General features: G+C 59.2%; 1 protein-coding gene across 1 annotated transcript in view; it reads right to left on the minus strand.

Annotated features, from left to right (window-relative positions):
* LOC135893305 (zinc finger protein 883-like) overlaps positions 1-21,634 on the minus strand; it is a 222,162-nt gene that overhangs the window by 81,166 nt on the left and 119,362 nt on the right. The window lies entirely within an intron of this gene.

Consider the following 21,634-nt stretch of genomic DNA (forward strand, 5'->3'; position numbering starts at 1 on the left):
GTGCTCTGCAGCGCCCTCAAACCCCCAGATTTTGCATTACACGTTTGGCCAAAGCAAACAGCATTAATTAGACGGGGGATGAAAGATTCTAGGAAGCAGAAGCACTCAGGGGCTGTAATTATGCCTTGTGCGCCTTCCTCATTTCCTGAACAACGGGACTGAATATGATCAAAGAAAACCGAGTAGCTGCGACTCATCAAAGTTGGCATGATCACAGGGGTTGCTGAGCAACAGGAAATGCACCCAGAATAGAGAGCCCTATTGTAACGACTGACGCAAGGTCAACATTGACTAATGTGGCACCCGGTACTGTCCTCAGCCCAAATATAGAAACCATCCAAAATCCACTCAGCACACAAAGGGCCGGCTTCCTCCAGGACACAACCGACTTCCTCCAGAAATGCTGCGACATTAGCTATCTCCTGCAGAACACCAGCCTCGCCACCATGGGTGTCACCTCCCTAGACACCAACATCCCTCACAGTGACGGCATCGCTGGCTGCTCAAATATCTACAAGACACTGGATAACCCTCCGCTGTCCACCCCAAACACATCGCCAACCTCACCCCTTTCATCCTCACCCAGAACAGTTCTCATTCAACAACAAACACTTTGTCCAAACCATGGAAACAGCCATGGGCATTAGGATGGTTCCCCAATATGCCAACCTCTTTGTGGGGCCCCATGGAGAAGAATTTCTGGACAAATGCACCACAAAAGCCAATGATATACCTGAGATACATCCATGATATTTTCATCCTCTGGACAGACAACCTAAACTCCCTCATAGGTTTCCACCACAACTTCAGCAGCCACTCCCCCTCCCATCCCTGTCCATTAAACTCTCTCAAGAATGCTCCCACACCAGCATCAACTTCCTGAACACCACAATCCCGCTTCAGCAATGGAACCCTACAGCCAACTATACCAGGAAACCACGGATCCCCACACCTACCTTCACAGATCCTGTAACCACCCCAAACACCAAGAAATCTGTTAGCTACAGCCAGGCTCTCAGATACCACAGAATATGCCACGAAGAGAGTCCAGGATACACACCTTAACACACTCAAAACCACCTTCATCAAACAAGGACACTCCACCAGGGAAGTAGACCACACACCATGGAGCAGGCAGAAATAAATCCCGCTCCGACACACACCTCTAGTTGTCACCTACCACCCCACACAGGCACCCATATGGGGTATCATTAAATAATTACAACCTGCACTTGATGGGAACCCCACTCTGAAAGAAATCTTCCCGAACCCCCTCTTCTGGCCTTCAAACAACCCCCCAACCTCTGTAACCCACTAACCCCCTTTTTGTCCTCTGACTGCAGGCCACTTCCCCTTTAATGGTCCCTTGAAATCTGCTAACCACTTACGCTAAGATTTTGTTGTGGGTATTTTTAGTACAAGTCAGGGACAGGTCACGGCAATAATGAAAAATTGACAGGGACCCATGACCTGTCCCTGACTTGTACTAAAAATACCCACAACAAAATGGGAAGCCTGGGTAGCTGTGGGCAGGCTGGCAGCTCCAGCTGCCCCTCTGCTGGTGGCTCCGAGCTGCGGGGGTACCCCCTGCCATGGCGGGGAACGGGGGGGTCCCCTGTGATGCCCACGGTGGCAGGGAATGGCGGGGATCTCCCTTGCCACTGGGGTGGCCGGGAGTGGTGGGGGTCCCTCTTGCCACCCATGGCGGCCAGGAGCTCTGGGCATCCCTGCTGGCAGCAGCTGGGAACTCCAGGGGTTCCCCCGGCCACCCGCGGTGGCCGGGAGCTGTGGGGGGGTCTGCCTGCTGCCCACGGTGGCCGGGAGCTGCAGGGGGCTTCCGCTGCCTGGGGTGCCGTGGGTACCCCACAGCTCCCTGCCTCTGCAGGTGGCAGGGGACCCTGCAACTCCCGGCCAGGGCTGGCTGAAGTCATGGAGGTCTTTGGAAGTCATGGATTCCATGACTTCCGTGACTACATCACGGCCTTACTTATGCTAAACAATCTGTTCCACCATGCATGTAGCTGTGGTGCTGGGAGCTCCCTTCCCTGCCCTGCAGAAGAGCTCTGTGCGGCTCGAAAGCTTGTCTCTCTTGCCAACAGATGTTGGTCCCATAAAAGATATTCCCTCCCCCACCTTGGCTCTGGGCCTGAACAGCAACTTACATTTGTCACGACAAAGAAACACAAACTAATGTGCAGCTTTCGGCACTAATTCGTGCAATCGCTGCAACCTGAGGGCTCAGGCTATAGGCCCCCCTCGAAGTGCTGGGAAAGAGGGGAGGTCACAGACTCACAGGTCATGCCCACTCTTGGCCCCGTACGGTCCCTGGGGGGAACCCTCTTCAGTGTAACAGCCCTTCTTGGGGATCCACTCTCTCTCGGGGGTTAAGCCCCTCCGCCTCCTGGAGCCGCACCTCTCTGAGCCTTAGCACGCCTGTCTCTCACCGTGGGCCCCCTCAGGGAGTCCACTCGCTCTGGACCCCCAAGGCCTCCACTCCCAGAGGGAATAAAGCCACCCTGATCTCTAGACCGGAGTGACTCTCAGCCAGCGTAACACAGGAGGGTTTATTGAGCATCTGAACACATCACAGGAAACTCAGGGCCTCAGGCCTGGTCTCCCTCAGCACAGTACATCTAAGTCTCTCCTGCAGCCAGGTGGGCTCTGCCTGCCCCTCCTCTCCAGTCCCAAGCCCCCCTGCTTCCCAGCTGGGCATTTGATATCACCTCTCCCAAGCCCCACATTTGTCCATTGTCTTTTATCCAGGTAAACAGGGTCACCTGGGCCTCCTCTCCTCTCTTCTGTCCTCTGTCCCCCTCTGGCTGGCACCGGCTGGTCAGGTCACCGGGGTCCTCTCGCCACAGCCCACTGGCCTCCCACTGGCCAGAACCGCAGGTCACCAGTCGCTGGGGTATTCATTCTCCAGGACATTGGCTGGGGTCCCAAGCTCTGTCGCTGGCCCTTTGTAACAACAAACTCCCTCTCCCATCACCTTGTTAAACCAGGGAAACTGTGTCCCACCCCCCCATCCCACCCCCAGCATGCAAACCATTGAAAAAAACAAGAAAAAAATAAGAAACCCCCCCACTTCGTCACAAGGGGTCCAGAGGCAATGTTAGACTTTTTAAAACAGACCAATCCTGGCGACTGGCGGAGCAGGTGGTGGAATGGCACTGGGGGGTTCCCAGGAAGCCCCAATCATGCCCCGCTCTTGACCGCCACCTCCTCTGAAAACCAGGGAAATGCACGGCCTAAAAGCTTTGTTAATGCCACGTTTGGGTCGCCCAGTACCGCCCCGGGCCCTGCCAGGGCACTGAATACAGCTAGACAGAGCCCAGCAGAAAGCAGGGAGGAAAGAGCTAAGGTATACAGCCACACTGCCCTGGCACCTGAGCTCTGCCCTTCTCATGGGGCCCAGCGAGGACGCCACACCAGGGACGGCAGGGGAGCGGGCAGAGCTTGTCCTCGCTCGGGTAAAGGCCTTGTTTCAGGTGGTTTCAGGGAGCACCAGCCAGCTCCGCCCGGCCTGGGCTCGACCGCGTCAGCTGCTCTGCGCGGCACTGCTAGATATTCCCCACCCCTGCGGAACAAAACCTGCCCGGCCCGGGCAAGGCTCCGTGCCTAGAACAGCTCATTGTGCTCCTCTCTCTACATACCCCGTGGAGCTCAGCCCAGAGAAGCCGGGAGCACAGGGGGGCTGGAGCCACCAACGGGAGGCGATCCTAGGACAGAGAAGTGTTAATGCCATTGTGCCAGACACGGGCAAGGCCTTGGCTGGGAGCCTGCGCACAGGTCTAGTCACCCATGCTCAGGAAAGACGAATCCAGCCCGGCCCAGGTGCCGAGAAGAGCTAGCTGGCTGCTCAGGGGAAGGCAGGGCCTGCCTTGTGAGAGGGGACCTTGCAAAAGGAAGGCTGAGAGGGGATGTGATTGCTCCCTGTAAAAACAGCAGCTGGGGGGTAAGCACCAGGGCGGGAGGAGAGCTACCAGTGCTGCGGGCCCAGGGACAGATGGGGAGAAACTGGCCAGGAACAAATTCAGGCTGGAAATTAGCAGACGGCTGTCACGGAGTGTGGGGGGACACAAGGCCCTGCACCCCAGGCTTCCTGCGATTCACTATGCCTCTCAGCCAGCCAGTAAAGCAGAAGGTTTATTTAGACGACAGGAACACAGTCCAAGACAGGTCTTGCAGGCACAGACAACAGGATCCCCCCCAGTTAGGTCCATCTTGGGGTCCCAGGGCCCCACAGCCCCCTTGGGAGATCAGAGCCCTGTCTGCCTCCCAGCCATTCCACCAGCCAGCTCCTGAAACTCTGCCTTCAGCGACCCCTCCCACAGCCTTTGTTCAGTTTCCCGGGCAAAGGTGTCACCTGGCCTCTAACCCCTTCCTGGGTTCTCACGTTACATGCTCCGGTGTCTTCCCTCAAGGCCAGTCTCCCATCCCCCAATGCAGACCGTCCTAGCCAACCTCCCCTGCCCTGCCTTCCCAGCCAACACTCCCCACTCAGCATTCAAAGACCACATTAAGAACAGTCCCAGTTCGTCACATCTCTCCGCCCTTCGAGACCGAACTGAGCGGGGTCACTTTAGCCAGTGACCCGGGGAAGTTCGAACCTACCCCCGTTCCCGTGGATGCCCCAGCATCCTTCCCATTCCTTGGCGAGAATTACACCAGACCCTTCCAGTTTCACGCCCCCCCCCCCCTTAGGTTGGGGGTGCTCGATGGCACTCGTAGTTCGCATGTGGGAAGGTTTATGCGGCCTGTGACCTTTTCCCACCCTAATACCCCTGGGTTTCCAACTGGGCTGGGGTCTTCTCCCAGCGTTCCAGTCTGGAGGTCTGTGATTCGGGCTCTCTTGGTTCAGAGCCCCCCTTTTAACCTTGGCTTTGGATCTTAAAACAAGGAGAAATTGACCCTTCCCCCCTCCTTCCTTTCACCAACTCCTGGTGAATACAGATCCAAACCCCCTTTGGATCTTAAAACAAGGAGAAATCAATCAGGTTTTTAAAAAGAAGGCTTTTAATTAAAGCAAAAGGTAAAAATCATCTCTGCAAAATCAGTATGGAAAATAACTTTACAGGGTAATCAAACTTAAAGAGCTCAGAGGAATCCCCTCTGTCTTAGGTTCAAAGTATAGCAAACAAGATAAGCACTCTGGTAAAAGGTACATTTACAAGTTGAGAAAACAAAGTAAATCTAAGACGCCTTGCCTGGCTTTTACTTACAATTTTGAAATAAGAGAGACTTGTTTAGAAAGATGGGGAGAACCTGGATTGATGTCTGGTCCCTCTCAGTCCCAAGAGCGAACAACCCCTTAAACAAAGGACACACACAAAAGCCTTTCCCCCCCCAAGATTTGAAAGTATCTTGTCCCCTTATTGGTCCTTGGGGTCAGGTGTCAGCCAGGTTACCCGAGCTTCTTAACCCTTTACAGGTAAAAGGATTTGGAGTCTCTGGCTAGGAGGGATTCCATAGCACTGTACACAGGAGAGCTGTCACCCTTCCCTTTGTAGTTATGACAGCTGCCCTCCGGAAAGGCTCCTCTATGCTGGGCAAAGGTCCTAAAGCCGTTTTCCCCTTGTCCCAGGCCTTCCTCCCCCTCTGACAGGGGTCACAGGATCGGCAGTACTGTCGGACAGTAACAAAGACCCCAGGCCAGTAAAAGCTCCGTAGCAGCCTCTGCTGGGTACGCCAGGTTCCCTGGTGCCCTGAGAGGGGGGTGTCATGGGCCTGGCACAGCAGCTGGCAGTGATACTTCTGGGGTACCACCAGCTGCCTCCTGATCCCCCCTGACTCCATTTTCCCTGGGGGAGCCCATTCTCGGTACAGGAACCCCTTCTCCCACAGGAACCTTTTCCGGCCACCTCTCCCCATGGTCTGTACCGCACCGAGGTTGGCCAGGTCCTTTATCTTCCGCAAGGAGGGATCTTTCTGCACCTCGGCCTGGAACTCAGCAGCTGGGACAGGGATGGCCACCTGCTCTCTCTCGCCGGCTGGGCCTGAAGCCACAGCCTCCCTGAGCCGTGTCCCTGGGTGTTCCCTCCTCACCGGGTTAGGGTCCTGCGCCTCAGGCAAGGCACCCTCCCCAAGGCCAGGACGCAGTGCCCCTCGCCGGCTCTGACTACGGGTCACAACCAGGGCACCCTGGGGGTTGCTTGGCCAGTCCTCCAGGTGCCCCCCCATCAACACTTCAGTGGGCAAATGGTGGTGCACCCCCACATCCTTGGGGCCCTCCTTGGCCCCCCACTTCAGGTGTACCATCACCATGGGCACTTTGACTGGGGTCCCGCCCACTCCCGTCAGGGTCAGGTAGGTGTTGGGCACCACCCAATCGGGGGCCACCACCTCGGGCCGGGCCAGCGTCACCTCTGCGCCCGTATCCCAGTATCCATTGACCTTCCTCCCATCCACCTCCAGGGGAACAAGGTACTCTCTCCGGAGGGGCAGCCCCGCGCCCACCCTGTAAACCGAAAACCCTGAGTCTGGAGCATCCAGCCCCCCAGAGGAGCTGGCCTGGAGCCCTCCTCCCTCCTTAGCAGGTGGTACTCTGCCAGCCCCCCTTCCCTGGGAATGCTGCCTCTCACCCGGCTGGGTCTCTACCCAGTCAACCCTCTGTGGGTTCAGTCTGCTCAGTCTGTCCCTGAGCCTGGGGCACTGGGCCCGTATGTGGCCTTTCTGGCCACAGTGATAGCAGCCCATGTCCCGTGGGTCCCCTCGAGCGGGTCGGATGGCCCTGACGCTGGATGTTCCCCTTTGGTGGGGGGTTTCTGTATTTCCCCGCTGGGAGGTCCCATGGTGACTCTCTCTCTGCGTTGTGATGGGCCTGTTCCTTTGGGACTCCTCCCTGTTATCCCCTGCCCGACTGTTCACAAACTCGTCGGCCAACTGGACTGCATGCTATGGGTTCTCTGGCTTTTGGTCCATCAAACATCACCTCAGGTCAGATGGGCACTGCTCATACACGTGCTCCAGTATGAATAGGTCAAGCGGGTCTTCTTTAGTTTGGGCTCCAGCTGTCCACTTGCGGGCATACCCCTGTGTCCGGTTGGCTAGTTGTAGGTATGTGACCTCACGGGTTTTACGCTGACTCCGGAACCTTTTCCGGTACATCTCAGGGGTCAGCCCAAACTCGCGGAGCAGGGCCTTTTTGAACAGTTCGTAGTCCCCTGTCTCCGCCCCTTTCAGTCGGCTGTACACCTCCCTGGCTCTGGGGTCCAGTGAGGGGATGAGAAACTGGAGCCTGTCTGCAGGGTCAACCTGGAGCAGCTCGCAGGTATTCTCAAAGGCCGTCAGGAAGGTATCCATGTCCTCCCCCTCCTTACGCTGGGCCAGGAAGCACTTCTCAAAGCTCTTTGCAGTCTTGGGTCCCCCCTCACTCACCGCAGCCGGGGCCTCACTGCTCCTCAGCCTGGCCAGTTCCAGCTCATGCTGACGTTGGTCCCGCTCATGCTGACGTTGTTTCTCCTCCTGCTGACGTTGTTTCTCCTTCTCTTCCTGCTCATGCTGACATTGTTTCTCCTCATACTGACGTTGTTTCTCCTTCTCTTCCCGCTCCTGCTTCAGTTCTTGCTGCCTTAACTCGAGCTCTTTCAGTCTCAGCTCCCTGTCATATTCCAGTCGCATCGGTTCCCGGGATGGGGAGCTCCGCCGGGACGATCCCCTGCTGGCCGCTGGGGTCAGGGTGCCCTCGGTATTCGCTGGCCTTCCCCCAACCCCTCCCCTAGGTATAGGTAGGCAGGGTCTCAGGATGTCCTCAGTAGCAGTCTGACCCCTCCCAGGCATGTCAGGCCCCGGGGCCCACGCTGCATCCGCCAGGCGCCTGCCCTCAGGCACAGGGCTCGGTTCATCCAAGCAATCCCTCTCCTCCAGCTGGGCAATTAGCTGTTCTTTGGTGGACCTCCCAATGCGCAGCCCCCTCTGCCAGCACACCTCCACCAGGTCGCTCTTAAGGCGTTTAGCATACATCCTCCTGCTGGCCACTCGCCGGCCTGTGCTCTCCGCTTTCCACCGTTCCAGGGAGACCCCTAGTGTGCCAGCCCTTCTTCAGGTCACCACCTCTCTGCCAGGGTCGAGCTGCAGACTCCTCCGCCCCAGGACCGCTCGCTGCGATCCCCCGGGGGACCCTGTTACTGCAACAGTCCTTCTCTCTGGTCACACACTCCCAGGGGTTAATTGCCCCCTGAACCGTCTCTCTCTGACTCTTCAGCCCACCTGGTCCCCATCGATCCCCCTTCATTTTACTGCTCCTTACTGCAGGAAGCGCTGTCCACGGCGTGCAGTAGATCCCACCGCTGCCACCAGTTGTCACGGAGTGTGGGGGGACACAAGGCCCTGCACCCCCGGCTTCCTGCGATTCACCATGACTCTCAGCCAGCCAGTAAAGCAGAAGGTTTATTTAGATGACAGGAACACAGTCCAAGACAGGTCTTGCAGGCACAGACAACAGGATCCCCCCCAGTTAGGTCCATCTTGGGGTCCCAGGGCCCCACAGCCCCCTTGGGAGATCAGAGTCCTGTCTGCCTCCCAGCCATTCCACCAGCCAGCTCCTGAAACTCTCCCTTCAGCGACCCCTCCCACAGCCTTTGTTCAGTTTCCCGGGCAAAGGTGTCACCTGGCCTCTAACCCCTTCCTGGGTTCTCACGTTACATGCTCCGGTGTCTTCCCTCAAGGCCAGTCTCCCATCCCCCAATGCAGACCGTCCTAGCCAACCTCCCCTGCCCTGCCTTCCCAGCCAACACTCCCCACTCAGCATTCAAAGACCACATTAAGAACAGTCCCAGTTCGTCACATCTCTCCGCCCTTCGAGACCGAACTGAGCGGGGTCACTTTAGCCAGTGACCCGGGGAAGTTCGAACCTACCCCCGTTCCCGTGGATGCCCCAGCATCCCTCCCATTCCTTGGCGAGAATTACACCAGGCCCTTCCAGTTTCCCGCCCCCCCTTAGGTCGGGGGTGCTCGATGGCACTCGTAGTTCGCATGTGGGAAGGTTTATGCGGCCTGTGCCCTTTTCCCACCCCAATACCCCTGGGGTTCCAACTGGGCTGAAGGGTGAGCTCCAGGAACAGCCTCCCGCCAGGAGCTGTTGGGGCAAACAGCTGAATTGGTTTGAAGAGAGGGCTGGACACATTGACGGGGGGTCTGTATGATGGGGTTGTTTGGGGGGTCAGGGCTTAACAGCCCTGGGCTCACTTCTGGTTTATGTCCCATGTTCCTAAAGCTCATTCTCCAGGGCTGCAGCCGGCCGCTGGCAGGGGTCAGGAAGGGATTTTGCCTCCCCACTGTATTTGGGGGGAGGGGGGTTGGCCTCCTGCCGCTGAAGCATCAGAGATGGCCATGGCTAGAGGGGACACTGGGTGGCATGGGCCAGGGCTCGGGGGGGGCACCGAGCATTTGCTCCGGCAGGTTGGCTGGCTGGCTCTTGCTCACATTCTCAGGGGCCCTTCTGGCCTTAGACTGCATGAGCCCAGACCTGCAGGGGCCGGGCCCAGTAGGTGCAGATGCCCCTCTTCTCACATTGCAGCATGACCACCTGCTGCAAGCAATCCCTGACCAGTCACTGCAGCCCCCCCTAGTGCCGCAGGGGGTGCAGAGAGGGGACACCCAGGGGCCCCACATCAAGGGCACATTTCCTCTGCCTTGTTACAGGGCAGCACAGGCAGGAGCCCACCTGCGGTACATTCCCTGTGGCTCGGGCCAGCTCCAAGGGACAGAGTTAAGGTTGCAGGGCCGGGCTGATGTCCCAGGACTCCGCATCCCCTGGGTTTCAGTGGGTTCAGGCTGGGTATGAGACGCTGCCAGACAATAACTCTGCACTGGGGCCATTGCGGGCAGCGACCGGCGTGTCTGTGGGGGGCGGGGGATCTCTGTCCTGGGAAGCAGCGACTCTGGAGAGGCTCTCGGGGGCCCGGTAGGAACCCTGCAGCTAAGATGGCCGATGTGAGCCAGGTGCATGGTCAGGGCTGCCCAGTAGGAGCAGGGAGGTGGCGTCACCTCAGAGACCATCACTGGACCCTGCGGCCAGCTCTGGGGCGCATACTGCTGACAGGTCCGGCAGAGCAGCAAGATGTGGGCAGAGCCCAGGTGAGGCAAGGGAGCTGGGGATAGTCCCGGGTTACAGGCTGGGGGTCCAGGTGGTGGGAGGGGACAAGCCCGGGTTCCAGGCTGGGTGTCTGGGTCGGGGGAGGGGTTGATCCCGGGTTACAGGCTGGGGGTCCTGGTGGGGGGACGGGATGAGCCCAGGTTCCGGGCTGGGGAGCAGGGTGGGGGGAGGGGATGACCCCAGGTTCCAGGCTGGGGAGCAGGGTGGGGGGAGGGGACAAGTCCGGGTTCTGGGCTGGGGGTCCGGGTGGGGGGAGGGGATGACCCCGGGTTCTGGGCTGGGGAGGCAGGGTCAGGGAATGGGGGCCGGGAGCAGGAGGGGGTTTGAAGCCCGTGGGAGACATCCAGGATGGGACACCTGGCCCCAGCCGTCTGTCCTGCTCCCTCTGTCCGTCCCGCTCCCTCCCTCCATCCGTCTGTCCTAATTCCACCATGCATCCGTCCGTCTGTCCCGCTCCATCCATCTGCCTGCCCATCTCGCTTGCTCTCTGGCCGCGGGTGTTTTGAGGTTCTCTGTGACAGGCCGCTGGCCAGGTGGCTGGTTCCCCAGTTGCCACGGTGACCATGTCTCTGCTGTTGCTAGGACACCAAAGGCTCATCCCAGCCTTTCCTGCTCAGGGTCCCCTGTGCGCCTGCAAGGCCGCGCGGTGCGGCTGTGGCAGTGCGCCCGGTGCTGCCCGGCTGGGAGCCCAGCCCTGGGACCAGAGGCAGGGGCAGCGCCCGGCGAGCCGGCCACACACCAGCTGGGCAGCCCATGGCCCATTCCCTCTGAGGGGCCCCTGACCCCTTTCTGCCCCTCCCTGATACTGGCCATGGCTCCCAAAGGCGACACTAAACCCGCAGGGTTAGAACAGAGTTAGGGGGCAAAGATTCCGCCACCTCAAGGACCAGGGACTCCCTGGCCAGGGAGACCCCAGGGTGTCAGCCTGAGACCGGGTCGCACGACTCTCGCTTGGGGGTCTGAGCATCTAGGTTGGGAGTGAGGGGCACCAGCAGAGATGGGGGGAAGCCCAGGGCTGGGTTAGCAGAGGGCTGCATGTCGGGAGTGAGGGGCACCCGGCAGAGGTGGGTGGGGGGTTCCTTGTACCCCTCTTGCAACCACACCCTGTACCCCGACACGCCCAGTGCCCACTCTGCCCACGTCAGACTCACATCCGGTGACAGGCTTCCTGTCTGTCTCTCTTGTTCCCCCGCCTGCCGCTTGCCCTGTCGCCTCATCCTGCCCGACGTCGCTAGGAGACAGGCCTGTGTCTGATTCACCCGAGCAGGGTAGGCCCCTGGGGATTTGCAGGGCGCTGCCCTGGCAGGTTAAAAATAACACCTGGCAGGGGAAGGGCGACCTCGTGGCTCAGCGGCTGGCCTGGGCCCCGGGGCCGGGGCGGGAATCCTGGCTCTGCTGCCCGGGCCCTGGGCGACCTTGGGCAGACCCCAGCGTCTTTCAGGGCCTCACATCCCAGCCATGACCTCATTCACTGTGTGTCTGTGCAGCACCTGGCGCGGCGGGGCCCTGATCTCGGTCACTGTGTGTCTGTGCAGCACCCGGCGCGACGGGGCCCCAACCTCGATTACTGTGTGTCTGTGAAGAGTCTGGTGCAACGGGCCTCTGATCTCAGTCACTGTTTGTCTTTGCAGCGCCCGGCCCAACAGGGCTCTGACCTCGGTGTGACGAAGTGGGGGATTTTTGTGGTTTTTCTCAATGGTTTGCATGCCGAGCGGGTGGGACTCAGTTTCCCTGGGTGTTACTAGTTTAACAAGGTGATGGGAGAGGGAGTTGTTACAGAGGACCAGCGACAGAACTTGGGACCTGGCCAATGGCCGGGAGAATGGATACCCCAGCAACTGGTGACCTGGTGACCAGGAGGCCCGGCTCAGACATCACAGCCAGTTCTGGCCAGTGGGAGGACAATGGGCTGCGGAGAGAGGAAACCGGTGTCCTGACCAGACAGTTTCAGCCAGTGGGGGACATAGGACAGCTGAGAGGAGAGGAGGCCCAGGCGACCCTGTTTACCTGGACAGAAGACAAAGGACAGAGGTGGGGCTTGGGGGCAGGTGATATCAGATGCCCAGCTGGGAAGCAGGGGGGCTCAGGACTGGAGAGAGGGAGCAGGCAGAGCCCACCTGGATGCAGGGGAGACTTAGATGTGCTGTGCTGAGGGAGGCCAGGCCTGAGGGCCCTGAGAGTTTCCTGCGCTGTGTTCAGATGCTCAATAAACCCTCTTGGTTTAAGCTGGCTGAGAGTCACTCCGGGCTAGAGAACAGGGTGGCATTATTCCCTCTGGGTGTGAAGGTCCCGGGGGTCCAGAGTGAGTGGACTCCCTGAGGGGGCTCACGGCGAGAGACATGCGTGCTAAGGCTCAGAGAGGTGCAGTTCCAGGAGGCAGAGGGGCTTAACCCCCGGGAGAGAGTGGACCCCCGAGAAAGGCTGTCGCACTGAAGGGGGTTCCCCCCAGGGACTGTACGGGGCCAAGAGTGAGCATGATCTGTGAGCCCGTGACAACGTGGTAGCAGAGGATGGTTGGCAGATGCACCCTGTAGACGGTTGGCTGCGAGCAGAGGTGCTTTGCAGTGAGTGGCTGCCAGAAATAAAACGAGGGAATTGAGGGAACCAGCGCAGAAATGGCCTATAACCAGCTCCGTAAGAGGGACATGGCACATCTGTGCAGGGAGAGAGGGCTGAGCGTGGGGCGGCTCACCCAGGAGCAGCTGATTGCCCGGCTGGTAGAGAACGACCAGTCTGAGGAAGAGGCTCCAGATCCTAGGGGGGCTCCCGGGATGCCCGGAGAGCCGGGGAGTAGCTGTGGGGGCAGTCCGTGTAGCAGCCGGGAGTCTATCAGACCCAACACCCTGGAGGAGCTGCAGAGACTGGAGCTGAAAGTGAAGGCGCTGGAGCTGGAGGAGCGGAGGCTGGCGGACCGTGCAGAACAGCGGAAGCACGAGTTGGAGTTGGAGTAGCAGTGGGCCAAGAGGGCCTGCCGGGGGGTAAGTGGGGAAGGGCCTCGAGACGCCAGCTTTGTGGGGAATCTAGACACCAAACTGCTGCCCCAGTTCCAGGAGTGGGGGGATATTGATGCCTACCTCACAGCCTTTGAGAAGGCTTGTGATCTGAACCAGATTGACCCCGCAGACAGGCTTCGCTGTCTGACCCCCCTGCAGGGTCCCAAGGCCATAGAGGCATTCAGCCAAATGGATGGTATTGAGACAAGGGACTATGACCTGTTCAAACAGGCTTTGCTGCGGAAGTTTGAACTGACCCCCGAGGCGTACAGGAAACGATTCCAGGGTGTACGCAAGACCTCAGGTGTCACTTACAAGGAGGTTGGCAACCTGCTGGGGGAATATCTCCATAAGTGGGGGAAGGGCCCAGGGGCCACTACCGCAGAGGACGTGTATAACCTGGTGGGGTTGGAGCAGCTGTCTGACATCTGCCCTCCAGACCTTAAGATGTGGTTAGTGGACCGGAAGCCTAAAGATCTGCGCCAGTGCACCGGATGAGTTTGTGGACAGCAGATGGGGGGCTAAGGAGGGATCCAAAGAGGTTGGGATGCACGATCACCTGCCTACCGAGGTGCTAATGGGTAATGACTTGGAGGACTGGCCAGATGGCACTCAGAGCGTCCTGGTCCTTACCCGGAGCCAGAGCCAGCAAGGGACATGGGACCTCCCGAAGGGGGGGACCGAAGCACCGAGGATAGGTCTTGACCTGGCTGGACCGGAGCCTCCGTCCCCAGGTGGGGAAACTGAGGTGCCGCCACCCAGGGCTGGATCCTCAAACCCAGCAGCTGAATTCCAGACTGAGCTGCAGGAGAATCCCTCCTTGGAGAAGCTGAGGGCCCTTGCTCGCCACAGTGGTGCAGGATCCCAGGGGGAGGACCACCGGGAGAGATTCCTGTGGGAGACGGGATTCCTGTACCAGGAATGGGCTGGTTCGGGGCTAACTGAACCTTGGAAGGCCAGGAGGCAGTTGGTGGTTCCCCAGAGGTACCACCACAGACTGTTGTACTTGGCCCACAGTAATCCCCTTTCGGGGCATCAGGCGCACCAGACAAAGGCTGCTTCAGAACTTTTACTGGCCTGGGGTATTTGACGCTGTCCAATAGTATTGCAGGTCCTGTGACTCCTGCCAGAGAGTGGGGAAGATCCGGGATAAATTTAAAGCAGCTCTGAGACCTTTGCCCATCATAGAGGAGCCTTTCCAGAAGGTGGCTATGGACATAGTGGGGCCCCTCAGCAGGGCGACTCGGTTGGGGAAGAAATACATTCTTCCCAAATGAAATTAATGGGCAGCAGGTTTAAAACAAATAAAAGGAAGTTCTTCTTCACACAGCGCACAGTCAACTTGTGGAACTCCTTGCCTGAGGAGGTTGTGAAGGCTAGGACTATAACAGCGTTTAAAAGAGAACTGGCTAAATTCATGCAGGTTAAGTCCATTAATGACTATTAGCCAGGATGGGTAAGGAATGGTGTCCCTAGCCTCTGTTTGTCAGAGGGTGGAGATGGATGGCAGGAGAGAGATCACTTGATCATTACCTGTTAGGTTCACTCCCTCTGGGGCACCTGGCTTTGGCCACTGTCGGTAGACAGGATACTGGGCTAGATGGACCTTTGGTCTGACCCAGTACGGCCGTTCTTATGTTCTTATGTGGTGGTGGATTTCGCTACGCGCTACCCCGAGGCGGTGGCCTTGTCCTCTATCGAGGCAGACACTGTGGCAGACGTGCTGCTGATCATTTTCAGCAGAGTGGGGTTCCCCAAGGTGGTCCTTACAGACCAGGGGTCCATCTTCATGTTAGCCTGCTCCAGTCCTTGTGGGAGAAGTGTGGGGTCTGGCAATCTGGGCCTCGGTGTATCACCCTCAGTCCAACGGGCTGGTGGAGAGGTTCAATGGGACCCTAAAGATTATGCTGAAAACATTTATGGACCCAACACCTGCAAGACTGGGACAAGCATTTACACACCTGCTGTTTGCATACAGAGAAGTGCCCCAGGAATCCACAGGGTTTTCGTCATTCGAGTTGCTGTGTGGGAGGAGAGTAAGGGGACCCCTGGACTTGATGAGGGACGAATGGGAAGGGAAGGCCTCTCCCGATGGAGAATCAGTGGTGGAGTATGTACTGACCTTCCAGGAAAAGCTCGCGGAGCTCATGGGCTTGGCCAGGGGAAACCAGGTGATGCTTCTCATTCCCATGAGGAAGAACAAGAACAAGCAATCGGACCAGCGGAGACGGGTGCGTTTGTCACTGGCCGTTCGCTCAGACGCTGCCTGCCATGGGGAGCGTCCCCTGCGCAGAATGGGGATGAGCCCCTCAGCACTGCGGCCCTGGGAGCACTGCTGGGACATGGCCTCCACGGGGTCGCCTCTCACCATGCGGTGGTCTGTGCATGTGCCATGGGACAGCATCGGGATGGCCCATTTCCAACAGTTGACAAGAAGGTGTGAGTAACCGTAGGGGGAAAAATTAGCATGGGGAAATAGTGTTTACTTTGTGTAATGACCCAGCCACTCCCAGTCTTTATTCAAGCCTAATTACATTTACACAAAGTAAACACTATTTCCCCATGCTAATTTTTCCCCCTATGGTTACTCACACCTTCCTGTCAACTGTTGGAAATGGGCCATCCTGATGATCACTACAAAAGTTTTTTTTCCTCCTGCTGATAATAACCCACGTTAATTGATTAGTCTCGTTATAGCTGGTAAGGCAACACCCATTTTTTCATGTTCTCTGTGTATATATATCTTTCTACTGTATTTTCCACTCCATGCATCCGATGAAGTGGGTTTTAGCCCACGAAAGCTTATGCCCAAATAAATGTGTTAGCCTCTAAGGTGCCACAAGGACTCCTCGTTCTTTTTAGTAAGGAAATAGTTAACGATGCTGGGGTTGTTGTTAGGTTCCAGAATTAACATCCACCTGTGATGACTGGGCCAGCTACCCCCTCCCCCACCGAGCACTCAGCTCAGGCTCTCTGCAGGCTCAGGCAGTGTTGCTGTGTCACTCTCAGGGCCCGGTTGGAAGTTTCCCCCATGAGCACAAGAGCTGGAAGCTCAGACGCAGGCACAGACCTGCAGGGTGCCAGGGATTCCCCAGCTGAAGGATCCCCAGAAACCCAGGGTACAAGAGCTCCAGCCAAAGCATCATTGAGACACAAAGAACCACAGGCGTGTTTGGGGCATCAGCAACATTTGCGAGGGGAAGCAGTAGAGGCAGGCTAGAAATATCAGGGGGCTGTGAGTCAGGAGTGAGGGGCACAAGCAGAGCTGGGGGGAACCCAGGGCTGGGCTAGCAGAGGGCTACAGGTCGGGAGGGACACTGGCAAAGCAGAGGGGTGTCCAGGCATGGCATGAGGCGGGGGTCTCTCTCTCAAACTGCATTTCCTGTGGCCGGAGTCCCCCCAGGGCAGGGGGGAGCCTGGGGAAGGGGCGTTCAGAGGGGGAAGGGGAGTTGGAGGGAGGGGTCACAACAGCCCTCAGTCCCCGCCCCCCCCAAAAGGAGCCCCCTCACCCAGCACTGTCATACCGTGCAGCTCCACTGGGGGTTCATTGCAGCCTCACCCCAGCAACACCCAGCGCCGCAGGGTATGGCCAGGGGAGGCCTGCAGGGGCATGCTGGGCCAGTTGAGCGCCCCGCGCCGCACAGTGCCCCCAGCCAGCACCCCCTGCCCTGTCCCCCACAGCACCCCCCACCCCAGCCAGCACCCCCAGCCCCTGCCCCATGCCCCCAGCCAGCACCCCCCACCCCAGCCAGCACCCCCTGCCCTGTGCACCTTGCCCCCAGCCAGCGCCCCCTGCCCCACAGCATCCCCCACCCCAGCCAGCACCCCGTACCCTGTGCCCCCTGCCCCCAGCCAGCACCCCCTGCCCCGCACCCCACAGCGCCCCCAGCCAGCACCCACTGCCCTGTGCCCCACAGCACCCCCAGCCAACGCCCCCTGCCCCACACCCCACAGTGCCCCCAGCCAGTGCCCACTGCCCTGTGCCCCAGAGTGCCCCCTGGCCTCAGCCCCCAGCAAGCGCCCCCTGCCCCCAGCCAGCGCCCCCTGCTGGCAGAGGCCGGGGCTGGCATGGCCGGGCTGGGTCCCTCCCACGCCGCCGAGTTGTTGGGAGGAAACGCGGCTGGAGCAGCAGCTTTTCCTGCGCTGCCCCGAGGAAAAACATCCCCTGAGCCGGGGGGACACGGGAAGTCTCCGCGTTTCCGCTCCGCGCACGGAGACCCCATGACCCCCCCGGGCCCCAGGGGAGCCGCCCCGCCGGGCCGCGCAGGGGGCAGGTATTTATAGCGCCTGCCGCCCACTCCTTCCGCCCGGGGCGTCCCGCGGCTGATTATAGCCTCGCCACCCGCCCCAGCCCGCCCCTTCGGGCCGAGACTCCCGGCCCCTCCCCGGCCCTGCACAGGGGGGCAGGATGTGCAGCGAGCCCCGTGCCCAGCGCTTCATTCCGGGGTCTGCAGGGACCGTCTGGCTCGGTGAAGGGGGGTTCTGGACGGACCGTCTGGCCCGGTCTCTGGAGGGTTGGTCTGGCCCTGGCCCGATGGGGGGGCACTTCTGCAGAGACAGTCTGACGGGGGGGTTCTGGAGGGATGGTCTGGCCCAGTGGGGGGGCGGTTCTGGATGGTCTGGCCCAGTGGGGGGAGTCGTTCTGGAGGGATAGTCTGGCCCAGGGTGGGGTGGTGGTTCTGGAGGGATAGTCTGGCCCAGGGTGCGGTGGTGGTTCTGGAGGGATGGGCCGGCTCTTGGGTATGGACTGGCCCAGTTGGGGGGTGATTCTGGAGAGAGGGTCTGGCCCAGTGGGGGGAGTCGTTCTGGAGAGGGATAATCTGGCCCAGGGGGCGGTGGTGGTTCTGGAGGGACGGTCCGGCCCAGTGCAGTGGGCTGTCTCTTGGGTATGGATTGGCCCAGTTGGGGGGCGGTTCTGGAGAGATGGTCTGGCCCAGTGGGGGGAGTCGTACTGGAGGGACCTTCTGGCCTAGTGGGGGTGGGTGGTTCTGGAGGGACGGTCTGGCCTGTTGCGTGGGGGGTGGTGGTGGTTCTGGAGGGATGGTCTGGGCCGTTGTGTGTGTGTGGGGGGGGTGTCTGGAGGGACGGTCTGGCCCAGTGGGGGAGGGGGTTCTGGTGGGTCAGTCTGGCCCAGTAAAGAGGGGGTTCTGGAGGGACGGTCTGGCCTGTAGCATGGGGGGTGGTGGTTCTGGAGGGATGGTCTGGCCCATTGCATGGGGGGAGGGGTCTGGAGGGACGGTCTGGCCCGGTGGGGGAGGGGGTTCTGGAGGGTCAGTCTGGCCCAGTAAAGAGGGGGTTCTGGAGGGACGGTCTGGCCTGTTGCGTGGGGGGGGGTGGTTCTGGAGGGTCGGTCTGGCCCAGTAAAGAGGGGGTTCTGGAGGGACGGTCTGGGCCGGAGCTGCAGAGCCCAAACGCATTTTGCTCCGTGGCTCCTGATCTGACCCAGCCACGTGTGACACGTTCGGGAGCCAACAGGCGGGTCTGATCCCGCGGATGGGGGAGGGGTTCAGGGAGGACTCTGGGGCTGGGGTGGACCCAGCACTGTATGTGGTGCAGTCGGGGGGCCCAGCCGAGCCGCAGGTCACCAGCTACAGCCCCCCCTCCCCCGGGCCCATGTCTGCCCCTGGGCGTGAAGGACTCTGGGGCAGCCTGGGCACCTGGGGCCTGGAAGGGGCAGGGGCTCAGTGATGTCTCCCTGCACCTGCCTGGGCTGGGGGGGCTGCCAGCCCTGCCCACAAGTGACGATTTGAGGCCCCTCTCCAGATGGTTTATTGGGTGTCAGAGTCAAATGGGGGAGATCAACCCCAGAGAACTGAACAGGTGGCCACGCTCCACCCCCCCCCCCCCCAGCACTGTGATGCCAGCCCCACAGCTGCCCCAGGCTCCCCCAGCCCAGCCAGGATCGGGGCCACCAATGCCCCCAAACCAGCCGATCTCCATGCCGAGGCCTTGGTGTCCAGACCCAACCTGTGCCTGACACCCCCAGCTCCCCACACCACAGCCGGGGTGGCACTGCCTGGCCCACTTCCCCCGGCGCCGTGCTCCTTGTCCGGCTGGGCCGCAGCTCCTCCCCATGCCCTGGTGCAAAGGGCAGGGGCCCCCTTCCCCACTTCTCCCAGCCCCCCAGGATGAGCTGTGCCCTGGCTCACTTGGGGGAAATGGAGGAGGGGAGATGGTGTGGCCCGGAGCCTGGAGCAGCGCGGAGCTGTCTGTGGCCCCAGTCGGCTCCCCGCCCACGGCACTGGGCCGAGCCTGCGGAAGCCAGTGGGCGCTCCCTGGGGCTGTGAGGGCCCAGCTGGGGCTGGCGGGGGAGCTGGGTGAGGGGACCCCTGGACCACGCCCAGTGCAGGCTCCGGGAAGGGCCAGGCTATCACAGAGCCCGAGCTGCCCCATGACACACCAGAGCCCTGGAGCCGGAGGGTCTGCCCAGCCCAGCACTCTCCTGAGGGGGCTCTGAGTGAATGGGCTGTTCACTCCCCCCCGCCCGCCCCTGACATCTCCCCAGCCTCTGCTCGGCAGCTGAGACTCCAGGCTGCCCTGCAATCTGCCCAGGAGGGCAAAGGGGCCAGGCCTGTGGACGGTCCCACCCAGAAAGGGGCGCCCCACTGTAGGAGCTGGATTTTATAATGTACTATGAGAATTAATGTATGATTTGATTTCATCCTGTCAGCCACCCTTTTTGAATAGCAGAAAGGAATGACCGACCAGAACAATTCTTATGAGTGATTATGGTCACCCTTTTGTTTTAGAATAAGTTATAAAGCTACTATGGTTTCCTATATGTATTACAGATTAGGAAGTAAGAGACAGGATTCTCTATTGTATCTATGTTAAGAAGATTAGAGGAATGTTGAGGGCCTGAAGCCCCAATGTGAATTGTTTTAGTTATAAGATTTAGCAAGGCTTGATTTACAATGTATTATGCTAGGTTTCAGAGTAGCAGCCGTGTTAGTCTGTATCCGCAAAAAGAACAGGAGTACTTGTGGCACCTTAGAGACTAACAAATTTATACAATACTGCTGTCTGTATACCTTTGAAGGTTTCTGTAAGAGATTGTTTGTGTGAATGAGGCATGCATGCATCAGAAAAAGATAAGGTGTGAAAGCCATCACAAATGTCCAGATGGTCAAGAAGAAGTGAGAGACTTGGAAAGACCAGGAGACAATCAGAAAACATCCATTGTATCCGATGTTAAACATGTTAGCAGCATTGACGACCTCAGAGGTGAGGCAGGCACCCCGGAAGGCGAGACAACAAATAAGAGATAACGATGGGAAGCCCGACAATAACCATCAAATGATAACACCACTTAAGGACTAATGATGACAGGATGACATTGCAAAATGCATGGACTCAAATGGAAATTTACAACTATGAAGCTGGGGTGTTTTGCCATGGAACTCTGGGTTCAGTCCTGCAAAGCCTCGGAGCATCGGATCGCGACCGACAGAACCCAGCTCCACACTCGTGCTCAATCTAACTGGCCATTAGATTGACTCCAGCTACAACAGACTGGTAACTATGAACATCACTGGCAGGACTCTGTGTGTGTGTGTGTGTGTGTGTGTGTGTGTGTGTGTGTGTGTGTGTGTGTGTGTGTGTGTCTAAAAAGCATATGCTAACTGTGGTATTCTCAATAAATGCTGTGTATTTACCTTCCTCTATAAAGATCCCGTGTGCTTTGTATGAGCATAACACCACGGCCCCATTAGCGCCTCAGGCCCCACTCACCACAGGATCTTCCAGCCAGGGGCTGATTGGGCCATTCATCCCCCCCCACACACACACCGTGCCTGAGCCTCTGATCTCCACCACCACCCAGCCAGCCGCCTGTGCCGCTGCCAGGCAGGTGCCATCTCCTGCAAAGGTCCCCAGGCCGCAGTGGGATCCCGACAGACCCAGCTCACCAGGCTGGTAGCTCTGGGCTGGCGGGGCTGCGTGGTTAGACTTGTGAGGCGCTGCCGGCATGGGGCTCACAGCTGTACCCACAGTGCAGGGACCACGGACTGACACGTTTCCGCCAGGGGATCCCAGAGTAGCCGCTGTGCCCAGCGGAGGAGCAAAGCCTTCGTGGCTTGCGCCCCACTCCCGTGAAGAGGAGGGGGCGGCTGGGTTCCTCCCACCAGCTGAGTTTGCAACTCAAAGCAAAAGGGGGAAGGAGTAAACTGGCCAAACAAGGAGGAAATGGGGTGCCTGGCCTGGGCCACCCCAAAGGCCAGCCGGAGCTTGCTGGTTATAGCAGCATCTGCCTTTGCAGCCGTAGTGTGGGGCTGGTCCCTGCTTTAACCCAGCCGTAGCGCTCGGCTCCTTTCCCTAGTTACCACATGTCAGCTAGGCTGTTACAGCGGGGGCTTTGGGGTGAGCGCTCAGGAGCCTGTGGCCTGCATAAGTGACTGGCCCTTTGGAACGGGGAGTTACACCGAGAATCACAGCGGCATTCAGGGTATGGGGCCAGCCATGGGGCCTGGCTCTGATGCCAGATGTAGGCTGTTATAGGGCCTGGGAAGTTCACACTTCATAAACCGTTGGTGAAAACTAAGCGTGG

Source organism: Emys orbicularis, chromosome 21 (genome assembly GCF_028017835.1).
Source record: "Emys orbicularis isolate rEmyOrb1 chromosome 21, rEmyOrb1.hap1, whole genome shotgun sequence".
Lineage (NCBI taxonomy): Eukaryota > Metazoa > Chordata > Testudines > Emydidae > Emys > Emys orbicularis.